General features: G+C 50.5%; 1 protein-coding gene across 1 annotated transcript in view; it reads right to left on the reverse strand.

Moving 5' to 3' along the window:
- The window catches only part of LOC146797971 (cytochrome P450 2C20-like), a 483,019-nt gene extending 478,303 nt beyond the window's left edge, over nt 1-4,716 (reverse strand). Inside the window, exon 1 of the mRNA XM_085625190.1 lies at nt 4,649-4,716. The gene's annotated coding sequence lies outside the window, so the exon portion shown is untranslated. The remainder of the gene's footprint in view (nt 1-4,648) is intronic.
- Nucleotides 4,717-13,485: the final 8,769 nt, after the last annotated feature.

Consider the following 13,485-nt stretch of genomic DNA (forward strand, 5'->3'; position numbering starts at 1 on the left):
ATCGAGCATACGTTTGGTGCGCATGGGAATAAAATGAATAGTGAGTGCTGTGAGGATGAGCTGCTCGCCAAAGATCCATCAGCCCCCTACTCTGTAGCCAATCCCTCCCCACACTCGATATCGCCCCCGCCCCCCGTGTCGCCGACCAGATCTGTCTCTATCGGGATCCATGACCAAGTTGAGGTCGCCGCCAATTAAAATATGCCGATCATGGTGGTGGAGTATTTCGGATAGGGCATCTATGAAGAAGGGTTCCTGCCCAGAATTGGGAGCGTAGAGGGAGCCCACTACAACAGGGGTACCGCCCACCCAGACCCTGTACGCTAGTAGCCTTCCTTTTATCTCCACTATTTTGTCGCCAATGCTACCATGAAAGTGTCTCGCTACTAATATAGCCACCCCCCCTTTCTTATCTGGCCTAGAGGAATAGAATTGGTGAGGAAATGCACGAGAACTCATCCTATGCCAGTCTTTTGGTAGGAGATGCGTTTTCTGCAACAGGCAAATCGAGGCCCCAGAATTCTCCAAGTAACTCAGGATCGCCCGCCTCGTAATGGGGTTATTCAGCCCCTTCACATTGAGAGTGAGGACTTGGGTTGTCATGGGAGACATAGCAGGTCTGTGGGGGTGTGCGCGGTGACCACCGGCTGGAAGTGCGTGTAAAAAGGTGACTCGGCGACTTCGCCCCCCTCAAGCTCCCGGGCCGGGGAGCTACCTGCCTAAGTGGACCCCCTGTGGCCACACTCCGGTATCCCCCGTCCCCCTGCCCCGCAACGCCCACCCCCATCCCCCCCAACCTACATGAGTGGTTGCTTGATGCGAGCTTCCTTCAGTATGCGCTCCTTAAGGGGGAAGTCCGGCAAGAAGGCCAAGATATCTGGGGGTGGAGCCGGCGCCCTTCTCCCAAGTCCCACCCTGTGGGCGCGATTGATGCGGATTTCAAAGTCCTGGTCAGCCCCCAGAATATCTCGAAAGAGGCCCTGGAGATATTCAGTGACGTTGGCCCCTTCCGCTTGCAAAGGGACCCCCGCACGTGGCTGTTGTTGCGTCGAGATCTATTTTCGAGGTCCTCTGCGTGCGCCTGAAGGTCAACCTGCTGATCCCTAAACCGAAGGCCCTCCTGTTGCAGCTGCTCCAGTTCTTCAGATTTAGAATGCTCCTCGCTTTCAATGGCGGCAACATGCTCCCCTAGCTCATCCACGTCTCTGCGAATTTCTCGCACCTCACCGCCTCTTCCTGTCGAGGGGACTGCGTCGGTAGGGACGGGGTAGGGCTTCTCCCAAATCCAGCAGCTGCCCCTTTTGTGAGCATGTCTTTTAAAGAACGGTCTCCTTTCTTCCGCATGTTGGCCATGCTAGCGCCACTGGTAAAGAGGGAAGGCTTAGGGGTCGCAGCCGTGATCTCACGTGCAGGGTCCGCCTAGACACGCCCTACAGAATGTCAGAAAGGTCAAGATCCACTGCCCCCACAGGTCGCTGACTAACCTCAGGACAATGGGTGGACCGTCGGAGGGGCAGGAGTTGGGCCCCAGCAAGGGCGAGGTCGGAGGCTCAGACAAGTTGGGGGGCACCCCACGACTAATACTGGGGCATACAGCCCGACGAGAAGCCCCTGCCCAGGCGAGGTACAGCGCCAACAGGACCGAGGTGACCGCTGGAGAATCTCCCAACTGGGGTGGCACCCTCCGGGACTCCAATGCCAGGGCAGCAGACCCAGATCTCAAGGCTCGCGGATGGTGCCTATTGTAAAAGCCCCACACCCGCAGGGGAGCTCCAAAGGCCTTAAGTGCGTGACAGGGGAGCTTGTCCCAGGAGTCTAGCAAGGATGAGGGCCCCCGGCCCAGGTCCCAACCAGGCCGAGACCAGAACACTCCGCAGGCTGAGCCTCCAGGCGTGAAGAGGCGGGAGCGGGCAGGGCAGTGGGCCGAACACCGTGGCAGGGACAACGTGCCTCGCGCTGCCCAGACAGGAACCCCTCCTAGCAGGTGTCTGGAGTACAGACGGGCAGCGCGCGTCCTCAATATGCCCACCGCCCCAATGCAGGAGCTTCCCCCCAGTTGCCGTGTAGGTGGGATGGAGGCCGCAGGAAAGTCTAAGAGTCCGGGCTACTTCCCCAGGTCTGGGAAGGCACGCAGCACACCAGGGCAGCAAGGTACTGTAGGCTTGAGACGGTCACCCTCTGCTGGACAACCAAAAACTGGGGCAAGCAAGACGGGGCCCCTCCACACGCCCCCAGCTCTCACCAAGGTGGGCAGTAACAACACCGGCCCTTGCAGTCTCCACTCCGCCCAGGGTGGCGCCGCCGTTGGATCAGCCCCTCACATGCTCCGGGGCCGGTGGGCGCTCAAAGGAATCTCAGACTCGCGCCGCTAGGCCTGGGAGCTCCACTGGTCCACCGCCGGACGATCACACCGTGTGCCACCGCCCGCCGGTGCCTGGCCACCCCTAGACACAGTGCCGGGCCCAGAGTCCAAGGCGGTAGCTTCTAGACTGCCACCCTACCGTGCCTCCCTTGTCTAGTGGTAGAAGGGGTTGGATCCAGGTCCGTCTGTCGCCCCGCGTTCACTGCTGTTCACCTCGAGGTCTGGTGCAGCCCGTCCCTGGGCCCTCTCGCGATGCGCTCCCAACAGCGAGCGGTGGGGATGCCCCTATGCAGTTCTCAGAGCAGCTCCGAGCAGCTCGACGGTCCCCGCTGTGCTCTCGTCGCTGTGGAGGCCACGGGTTCTAGTCAGTCAAGTCAGACCGTTCACCCCTCTCAGGCCAGCCACACTGTTGCCGCCACTCCTGGTGTCGCTCCAACAGCAGCTCTAGATGTTGGACAACCCGGGCGCCATTTGCTTTCAGAGCCGCTCGTCCTCAGAAGGTCAACCCGCTTAATGAGAGCGAACCCTTCTTCTTTTGCGCTTTCATGAATGCCGCCTCTCTTCCTCACTTTTCGCCGGTGTCCGTGACGTCCAGGTGGGGGATTACTGCTAAGATATAGTCGGAGGAAGGAGCCAGGCGTGAGGAGCCTCTGGAACAAGCGACCGTCTAGATCGCCATCTTGGCCACGCCCCCCCTGAAGGTCATGTTTGAGAGTTTTCAAGTGCAACTTTTTTGCCTGGTTTTTAGGTGCCATAGCCTGAGAGCGCAGACGTAGAGCAGGTCGGATCAGGTGTTCCTACATATGGACGAGGAGAGGGTGACAGCTTATCAGTTGCTTCGAAAAGCACTGGGGAAAATGGGGTTGCCAGCTGCAGACTACAGGACAAATGTCTTTAGAATAGGGGAGGCGGTGGAGCCTGGGGAAAGCGGTTGTCCCAGAGAAAAGATAATGGGTCTAGGAAGGCAGTCATCAGATTGTTACAGGAGGTATGTAAGAGAAGAGAATGCAGATACAGGTGGCAAGGAGAAGCTTCAAAGAACATTTGGGTTTTGGGAGCCATAGGTAAAAGTAGTATGGCATGAAAAGGGGGCATGCGGCAGAAGGAATTGTTGCCAATTCTAGGTAACAAGAGATGTCCGGACATGTTAGCCATTCACTTAGGTGAAAATGATTTGGGGCCCCGATAAAATTATCGCCGCTTTAGCGTCCGTTTTTGGGCGAAAAGCGGCGATAATTTTATCACTTTATTAGCAAGGACACACTAGCGCATGTTTCCTTGCCTTAGCTCCCGGCTTCTTTCCGCCTAGCCTTGCATCGCTAATGAGATGCAAGGTAGGCGTGCAACATAAAACTGCATTGTAAAATATCACAAACGGGCCTTCGGGATATTTACAAGGCTGTCCCGGACACGCGTAGCGATTTAAAAAGGCGGGCTAAGCGCGGTTATCGCCGGTGTCTAACGTCTGCAAAATGTCAGACTTGCCTATCTGTATAATGGGAGGTGGATTATAAGGCTACGTCCACATTTCCCTATCAACAAGGATTTCTCTATTGTTGAAGTTTTATCGCTGGATTTCCAGCGATATTACTGCATTTCGCCACTTTTGCCAGATTTTTTATCGCCTCGGTGATAAGCGTTGTTAATAATGCGTTAACCGGGTGTTAAATTCCAGCGATAGACGGCGATAAATAAGAGCCAAGCACGCTTTGCGATATTTATCGCCGTCTATTGATAGTATGCCCCTAGGTGCTTAAAAAGGTTTAGCACTGTTAAAACGGATGAAGGCAGGCATAAAAGAAAATAAGCATCATTGGGCTGGTACCTTTGTTTTGTGGATGAAGCTGATACCTAGAAGGGTGGCACGACAGCAAGCAAGTCAAACAAGTTCTCTGCAACACATTCCCCCCCCCCCCCCCGAGCCCCCTCTAGCCCCCATCTCAGTGGCACCTGGGTCTCCTCACTACGAGTTTGGAGGAATTATCGTGTAGGTGAGTAGGTCAGCCAATAGAGAAGAGAGTGCGGTAAATGCACACACTCCCAATGTTGCATCAATACCACAAGAATTACCACATACACATTATGAGCCTTAGGAGTAGTAAGATCCATTGGACAAGACTCAAGTGCTTCAAAAAGCCTGGGACCTTCTGTTTAGACCGCCCAAGATCCTGAGATCTCTGTATCCATTGTATTTGACAAAGCATAAAAGGCCACACCAAGCCACGCCTTGCTCGGCGCCTGCACACCACTGATAATGCCTCACGCCCCTCCCTGAGAAACGCTTACCTGAAGACTTCAGTTGCTGAATCCCCAAGAAGGACCCAAGTCCGATTTTTCTTCTTCCTCCTCTGCTGCTGTTTTTGTACTTTTCCGATGAACTTGACAGAAAAATTTATGATAGGTAAAGGCTTTAATGTTTACACAAACTCGAGCTTCAAGTTAGAGAAAGTTCATGTGTGTTAGGAGGAGCAAAAGTGAGGATTTAAGTTGAAACATTAATCTCTGCTAACGGATACAAAAAAACAAGAATGTTTCTGATAAGTTGTGGTAACGAAGGAGGCAGGAACAACGATGAGGTAGGAAAGAGGCTTTATTTGAGAAGCAGTTGTACACACACGACCTGCAGGGCAGCCAGTAACTGCCACCCTCTAGAACCGTAGGCACGGTGCAGAACTAGAATGATCATTCAATGTTCCAATGATCATTCTAGTTCTCCTCGCATCTTAAGACCCAACACATCTTCCCCCTTTTTCTTTTACAGAAAGATAATACAAAATGAGGGAACAACAGAACACAAGATAGGTAAGGAAAACATGGCATAGCTTAATACAGTATAAACATACAATGAGGAGAGTAAATAGAATACAAGGATTTGCAATAAAGAAACCAGAAAAATATATCCAGTAGGGTCCTGATACCATTATGACACATAATCACGTAACCATTGCGGTTGCGTCTCAACCCTACAGGACCTAAGAGGCCCCTGTTCGGAGGAAGGAGAATCTCTTGTCACAGGATCATTACCACAGCTATCTAACCTCTTTTGTATGGCCAACTTCTCCTTATTCCACCATTTGGCATCATCCAACTGAACCACATATCTCTTAACGCACACAACTCTTTTTAGCCCAGAGAATTTCGAATGACCTTTGGCAATGTTCCCGGGTAATCTCGCACGCACCACATCTCCAACTTTAACGTGCAAGAGTCTACTGCACTCTTTGGAGACACACTTACTCTGTGCACACTCTCTTTAGGTGGTTACATCTGACTTCTTGCGCACATCCATGGTATCACACATCCAGTGACACACCAACCTATTGGCAGCCGCCCTCCCTTTTAATACAACAAAGGGAGACAGACCAGTGGAAGCACATGGAGTTGCTGGGGCAAAGTCACCCAAGAACAACTACAGACAAGCCTCGCACTCAACCCTCCGATGAACCCCACCAACCCAGATGAAGGTGCACTCACCCTCGAACGCTGGATGAACGACTGCGCCAACACCGTCGCCCCACTGAAAAACCCCACCAGCAGAGACTCCAGCAGAAGAGTCAGCTGGTTCACCCCGGAACTCCTCGACTCAAAACGCACCTGCCGGAAAGTGGAAAACATATGGCACAGCGACAAGGCGCCAGACAGCCGCACTGCCCACAAAGACGCCACCCACAACCACCACCACCTCATCAGGACCGCCAAAAGAACCTCCTTCACAAACCGCCTTGACAACAATGCACACAACAGCAAGGAGCTCTTCACCATCGTGAAGGAACTCTCCAACCCCAGCTCCAACGACAACGACATCCCACCATCGCAAGCCCTGTGCGGCTCCCTCGCCACCTTCTTTCACCGGAAAATCACCGACATCTATGACAGCTTCAGACCCCGGATGACCCCTGCCGACCACACCGCCCCCGACCCACCACAACCCACCGCCCACACCACCCTGACAACCTGGGCCAACGTGAGCATCAAGGACACAATCAAGACCATGGGAACAATCCACTTCGGTTCCCCATCTGACCCTCTCCCGCACCACATCTGCAACAAAGCCAGCAATTCTAGTTCTCCCCGCATCTTAAGACCCAACAGTTTCTGTCAATCAAAAGTGCAAGGTATGCCCAGAAACGTTTTTTAGAGAAAGCGTGCCGCATTATTAGAGAAAAGTAAAAATTAAAGCGCTAAGAAACGCAGAAGATTACCTAGGAATGTTTAGGTTTAAGTTGTTGTCATGCACTTACATCATTAAAGCAGCCTCTTGCACACTATAAGTTGTAATTGTCTGGGCCGTGCCTTCTTGTCCAAGAAGACATCATCAGAGAGCAAGGCCTCGGTGTGCTAGTGGTGTCAGAGGCACGGATGCTAAACAGTGGGGTGTCCGAACTGCCGGTCTGCTGATCCCAGGTGACTGCTGACCCCAGACTGTCGCCGCATCTGCCCCTTCTGCCGCGTTTCGGCCACCGAGCCAAGGAGGGCTCCGAGCACCAGTGGGTAGTGAGGAGCATGACGAAAAGCACGAGGTCAAGGTAAAAGGCGGTATCCAGTGCCTGTGGTGCAACCTCCTAGTGGGACCTATTGCAGCGGCAGGGGGCGCCACGGCGTTAGCTGCGGAGGCCATAGAAGGTTGAGTTCTGTAGGTGCGGAGAAGCGGCCTAGGCGCAGGTGCGGCTTGAGCCTGCAGTCCGACTCGGCCACTGCCCGAGCACGCAGGGAGTTCGCGCCAAGAGGCACCATCCGTACAGCAGCAGCCACAAAAGGCTGTTATGGCCCCAACCTGCGTATTGCAACTTTTATTTTGCAGCCTGTGACTGATGGAGACCGTACGCAAGCACGTGCCATGTACGCTAGCATGTTCTGGAAAGCGGAAGCAGCATCAAGCGCATTCCGCAGACTACTTTTAGACAATGTTGCCAGATTGGGCTATTTCCCGCACAATTGGGTGACTTTTTTCCCAGTTGTGCGGGAAAAAACCATGCCTGGCGGGGGGCTACTTTTTGGGCTACTTTTGGATGGTTGTGCGCAATTTTGTGGCCTGGGCGGGCGCCGACCACGAGGAGTCCGTTGCGTGAGTGCGTGGGCCAATGTGGGGGTCCCCCAGGGCCGTCAATCCAGTAGCGCGCGAAAACGCTACCAATGACGGCCCTGGGAATCATTTTTTGGCCAGCCCCTGCGTGCGTGCGTCACGGTGCTGGTGAGGCAGCCGGCCGGGCTGCGGTGGGGCTTCGGCTCTTCTGTTTCCCCGTATGGAGCGATCTGGTGTAAGGTGAGAAGCACCCACGCTTCCGGGCTAATGTGTCCCTGGGCTGGAGACGAACGCCGTGGTCGACATGCTGGCCAAGATGCCGGGGCGGCTGATGAGGCTGTCCTCGCGTCTGTCTACATCGTCTCAGGTAGGGGAGGGACGCTTTCACGGTCGAGTTATTTATTGATAAATTAGGTGAAACTGATGACTGAAGGAGTGAGTGCGCACTGCGTGTTACTTGGGAGATCTGCAGACAGGGACTTTTGGTTACACTTATAATGTGACCTTAACAACAGAAATGCCGTCCGCTTTCATAAAGAACGAAGGGCCTTATTTGGAGTTTTGCTTTATAGACTTCGGCACTTACAGTACGGCGGATCTGGGATATTACCATGTTTGACCCCGTATATCCCGCCCTCCATTCTCCACATTAGGCCCTACATTTGGAATTGGAACCTGGAAAGCTGCCGTGTTATATCTAATCCCAGCAATGCACTAACAGGCAGTGTGCTTTGAGAAGAAAAATGCACTCTTCATGGCAGTTTGGGAACCCCCTCCAGGATGTGCCCGCACGCAGTCATGCAGTCAGCCTTCGGGGTTTCCCACCTGTCAGAGGTTTGTAGCTGTGAAGCATGGCTTCCTTTGAGAGAATGTGTATAGCTCCGTGGTTTGTGGAGCGGTGAGTAGTTGTGCAGTGCTTTAAAAAGAAATATAGAAGTGCAGGTACTCGCTATTTGGAGTTCCGGTGCCCACGAAGGTGGCACAGGCCTGAGCCAGCGCATCGTGTGGGTGAAAAGAGGTGCGAGCCTGTCAACTTTGAAATCATTTCCACTGTGTGACAGTAGGGAGAACGAGGAAATAGCGCTTTGTGTCACACGGTTCTCACCGGCCCGAGAGAACACGTGATGAGTGCCGAAGCCTTGTGTCACACAGGGCACCATCTGTCGGTGTCACCCCCATGCGATGGTGTCACCCGGTGCGGTCCGCACCCCCCTAGTGACGCCACTGAGTCTGCGTGTCTGTGCGGCGGTGTCAAGTGTGGGGATCGGGGCTGACTATTATTGCTCTTTGATTGATGCCTTGTATCGCATTTGCATCTGCTTCCTTATTAATAATGTGATGCTAACTTCATTCTATCAATGCTTGTTTGACTGATACCTGCTATCGCATCTGCATCTGCTCCCTTTTAAAATATTTAAATAATGTGATGCTAACTTTCATGATCGTTCATCTTATGTTTTTCATGCCTCAGTGACCGTGTGTGGGGCAGCCCGGGCTGAAATAGCTTCCCGGGCACCACACAGCCGCACCCCAGTACTTCACAGGTCTTTAAAAGACCATTTGCATGTGAATGAGGCTTTGTTGGTTTCACACCCCTACTAGAGCCCCTGCATCGCCACTCTAACTATTGCTGGATGAATTAGCACGTTACACAATACCAAGCCCTGTCAGCTGAAACCCCGAGCAATCGGGCTTCTGGATGCTTGAATCGGGAGGCGGGAGACCAGCCTTGAAATCGGTAGTCTCCCGCCTGAATCGGGAGGGTTGGCATGTATGCCATGGCATTGAATGACTTTGGCAGACCTGCGCTACCAGGCATCAGCCGTCACTTGTAAATAAGTACTTTTACAAGTACATCCAGGGTCCTGTGCGTGCACCTACAGGAGGCCGTGCTACATATTAGAGCAGCCCATGCCTACGTTTTATGCATATCACGACGCTGGCAGGTAAAACCCCAGCAGTGCGGTGCATCCTGAGCCCTCCCCGCAGACTTATCTGGACAGGTGGATGGATGGATGAGTGAAAGGGTGGATGGATGAGTGAATGGATGGATGAGTGATAGGGTCAATGGATGGATTCATGAGTGGATGAGTTGAAGTATGGGTGGATCGAAGAAAGGAAGGATGGCTAAGTGAAAGGGTCAAAGAAGAGAGAAAGGGAGGATGAATGGATGACTGAAAAGGGGACTGGGTGGTAGGATGAGTAACTGGGTGGATGGATGAGTAAGTGAAAGGATGGCTGGATGGGTGAGTGAGTGGATAAATGGCTGGATGGATGAGTAGATGGTTGGGTGGAAGAGTGGATGGATGAGTGTACAGATGGATAGGGTGAAAGGGTGGATGAAAGGATGAGTGAAATGATGGATGGAAAGATACGTACATTTTCAAGTGGATTAATGTTTGGATATAGATGGAATTACTTATACACTATTACGTGACCACCTTTGATGTGTCTGTAAAACGTACCTTTTGTCCCAAAGTTTTGTCCTGAATTTTGACCTCCCGTCCTGAATTTTTGTCCTGAATTTTGACCCTTTGTCCTGAATTTTTACACTCCCCGTCCTGAATTTGCACCCATGCCAGTTGGTCACCCTATTTGTAGGAAGTGATGAATATTAATAGATGCCAGGAAGTTGACGTAGGTAAAGAGTGTTTTAACACCCAAACCAAAACTGACCACATCGGTTGTTCGTAGACCAGCCCAGCTTCCAAAACAGTCGTGCAGGGGCCACCCAACCTCGCACGCACCTGCTGGCAGCACCGCATGCGTCTGTTTACCACTGTCCTGGCATGGATCTGATACTCCGTGCTTCACCACGTTGCTGATGCCAAGGCGCGCACTGACGCACACTGTTTGCCGCTCGAACTGGAGCTGATTTCGGGGGGGGGGGGGTGCTGAATCTTTAAGCAATAGGCAGAGTGGAGCTGCAGGGGCTCTTAGAAGTCGCAGTGAGAACTGGTCTTAAAAATTAATAGCATTAAGGCAGGTGCCCAGTTAACACCCTCCCACCATCTGTATATTGAATAGAATGTATATTTGTCGTTAAAATTGTTTCAGATGACAATTTGTGCATAATTGGAGACTTGCTAATTTGGGCTGGTTTTTGGGCTGGAACTGGTCTGATTGGGCTTGTTTTGGGCTTATATTTGAGCGGCTTTGGGCTTGGGACGGGTCTAAAAATCTGGCAACACTGGAAGCAGCATCAAGCGCATTCCGAAGACTACTTTTCAAGAGTCCCATAACAAGCAAGCATCGCAGGCTGTACTCGACTTTGACCATCCGCTATAATTACAGCAGAGCACGTCGAGAAACAGCGTCTAATCTGATAAATCTAGGCTAATTTCAGGAAAGGCTGACAATGGGGGGGTATTATAAAAGCGCCCATCCCACAGAAGGCATGAAGAAGAAATATCAACAGAGCTTTAAAGATGATGTCCACGCAGTAGCGAATTAGAAACAAAGAGAAGGGAACGCAACAAGAGCAGCGATCACTAAAAAGGCCCTGCGTGTAAAGAGGCTTCTAGATAGGGCAGCCAACTGAAGAACTTTAATTTGAAAATAATCATTTCGCAGTCGTTCTTGGGCTTCCAATTGTATTCCTTACACAAGTAATGGCACCGCACCCATGGAGGCAGAAACACCCCAAAGAAAACGGGCATATGAAGCAGAATCTAATAAGAGGCAACCTTTGTCTTAGGGGAAATCCAATCTGATTTGGACAGATAAGGAAGACAACCAACTGACTGAACCCGACCTGTGTGCAGAATTCCCTGCCACTCCATTAGCCCTTACCAGTGTCCTCCGAGTCTCTTGGCTAGCAGCGGGCCTCTGTTTTGACTCTGTGAATCTAAAAGCAGAAGACATGCATTCTGCCCCAACCAGGAAGCCAACAGGAGTGCTTAATAAGTCAGTGACAAACAGCTTTTCACCTCTAGTTCAAACGCGCCCTGGGTGGAAATTGCTCTAGAAAAGTCCAAAACCAACTCTACCTCCTCATCCATCTTCCTGTCCCATTCCTTACCAAGGAGCAGCTTGTCTGCCCTGCAGAAACCCATTACCTAGCTAAGTTGAATTCTTCCCCCAATATGGTGCTGCCTACCTGACCCGGCATGCATAAAGAGGGAAGTGCGTTATCCATATACCCTTAGAATACCAAAGAAACCCAAGAAGAAAAACACAGATAATCACCAGAGACAGAAACAGGGCAGGAGGGACGGTCTCTGGAATGGAATGGGAAGACCAGAACTCAGAGTAATGAAGATTACTGGTGAGTAAACGGGCATTCAATTCTGCATGATTAAAGGAATGACTTGACCAATTGGTATGAAGTTTCGGCTGCATTGAATGTAATGATTACAGCACTATCAAGGCTAAATGCGATCATGGAAAAACAACTAGCCGCTCCACATGAATTGCAGTCTTTGGTCGAGGGGACTGACTCCAAGCTTAAGGATCTGAATTCATTAGTAGCTCGAGTGCAAACAACAACCTTGGACCCACCAACCATATGCTTTTTTCTGCACCTTTATATCATATTAAAGCTAGAAGGAATCCCACTCATCTTACAATTTGTTGTAGAAGATGTTAAGGCAGCTACCGTCTCCCATTCATTTAGCTCGCCTGGCTGCATGGACAGTGCGATTAATAAAGCTACGCAAACCAGAGAAATTATCATCACAGGGAACTCAATACCACAGGACTTGCAAATGGATTTAACTCTACCTCAATTGCATATTGAAATAGGCTGTCTAATCCCAAATGCAGCAGAAAAAGAGGAAGCCATTAATGTCGCTAGTCACATAGCGCATGCAGATTTCCCTTAAGGCCAGTGGAAAAAAAACACATTAAAAACATCTAATGAAGGGTGTGAGTTGGGAGGTACGCCACAAGTAACAACAACTAACGAAACCGTCACTGAGGAAGGTAAAGCAAACCCAAACTCCGCCTCCAGTCAGGAAATAATAAATAAGACAACAATGTGAGTTTTGCGCCATTCCTGTCCAAGAAAAACCGCAAGAAAATTAAATAAAAGTAAAAAACAGAGCAGCGCCCAGATAGGCAGCCAGCTGAAGCTATACCTTTTATTCCTGAAAAAGGCTGCCAAACCAGTGGAAGATTTGAAACCCCGCTTACCAGACAGAGAAGAAGGAGGCCTGGTGAGCACATGGTCCCTCCCCCAACTACACTATCAGCCCTTCCTTCAAGCCTACCTCCAACCTCTAACATCGACTCAACAGATATCATCATGGCTGAACAAGGGGAAGGAAAGAAATTACCAAGCCACACTTTTATTTACTAGAGCAGCGTCGGAGAGCCTCGATTCTCCCGGCCGAGGTACCATATGTATTGCTGCTGCCGCTGTAGAGGACACCAGAACCTCAGAATCCTTATACACTCTGGAACTTACATAGCAGACAATAATTGTCAAGGAGGCCCTTCACTTTGAAGTATACCCAATGACAGCCTTTTGCTGCCATCTATTTCGAATGATTTACAGGCTGAAATAAAGACATCCTCACCATCAAGCAAAAAAGTGGAGCTTACTTGTGAGAACCATGACAATCAGGAGGAGTTAGACATTCTGTGTTAAAACCACTATATGTAGCGCATGGCCCATTAAGATGACCTCAATCAATTAAATATAGATGATATAAATAAAAAGTGCACATATTTTATTAGAGCAAATATTATAAACATATTTCTCAAGATTAAAATGAGACCCAACATAAGCCAACGAAAAGAGGTGGTTACTTTTCTGGTGATTTATTTATTTGTATAAGTTTTTATTGGCACTTGTACAATAAAACACAAAACAACAGTAGCATACAGACAGAACCTTTCTGGATATTTGTGCCGAATTTTGATAACAGTAGAAGTCCCTCCTCCCAATTCCAAAGACTCAATCCCTTTTCATCGTGTATTATCAAACATCATACACCGAGTCATATATATTACTGAGGGCGAAATAATGGTGCATTCTCCATAGCATAGTGACGGCTCCCCCACTAAGGCGGAGGAGCGTTGCCCCAATGCTATGAAGCAGCAAAAGAAAGAAAAACATCAAATGATAATAACGTAATGTTATTATCATCTTATTTTG

The sequence above is a fragment of the Triturus cristatus genome, chromosome 9, assembly GCF_964204655.1.
Source record: "Triturus cristatus chromosome 9, aTriCri1.1, whole genome shotgun sequence".
Classification (NCBI taxonomy): domain Eukaryota; kingdom Metazoa; phylum Chordata; class Amphibia; order Caudata; family Salamandridae; genus Triturus; species Triturus cristatus.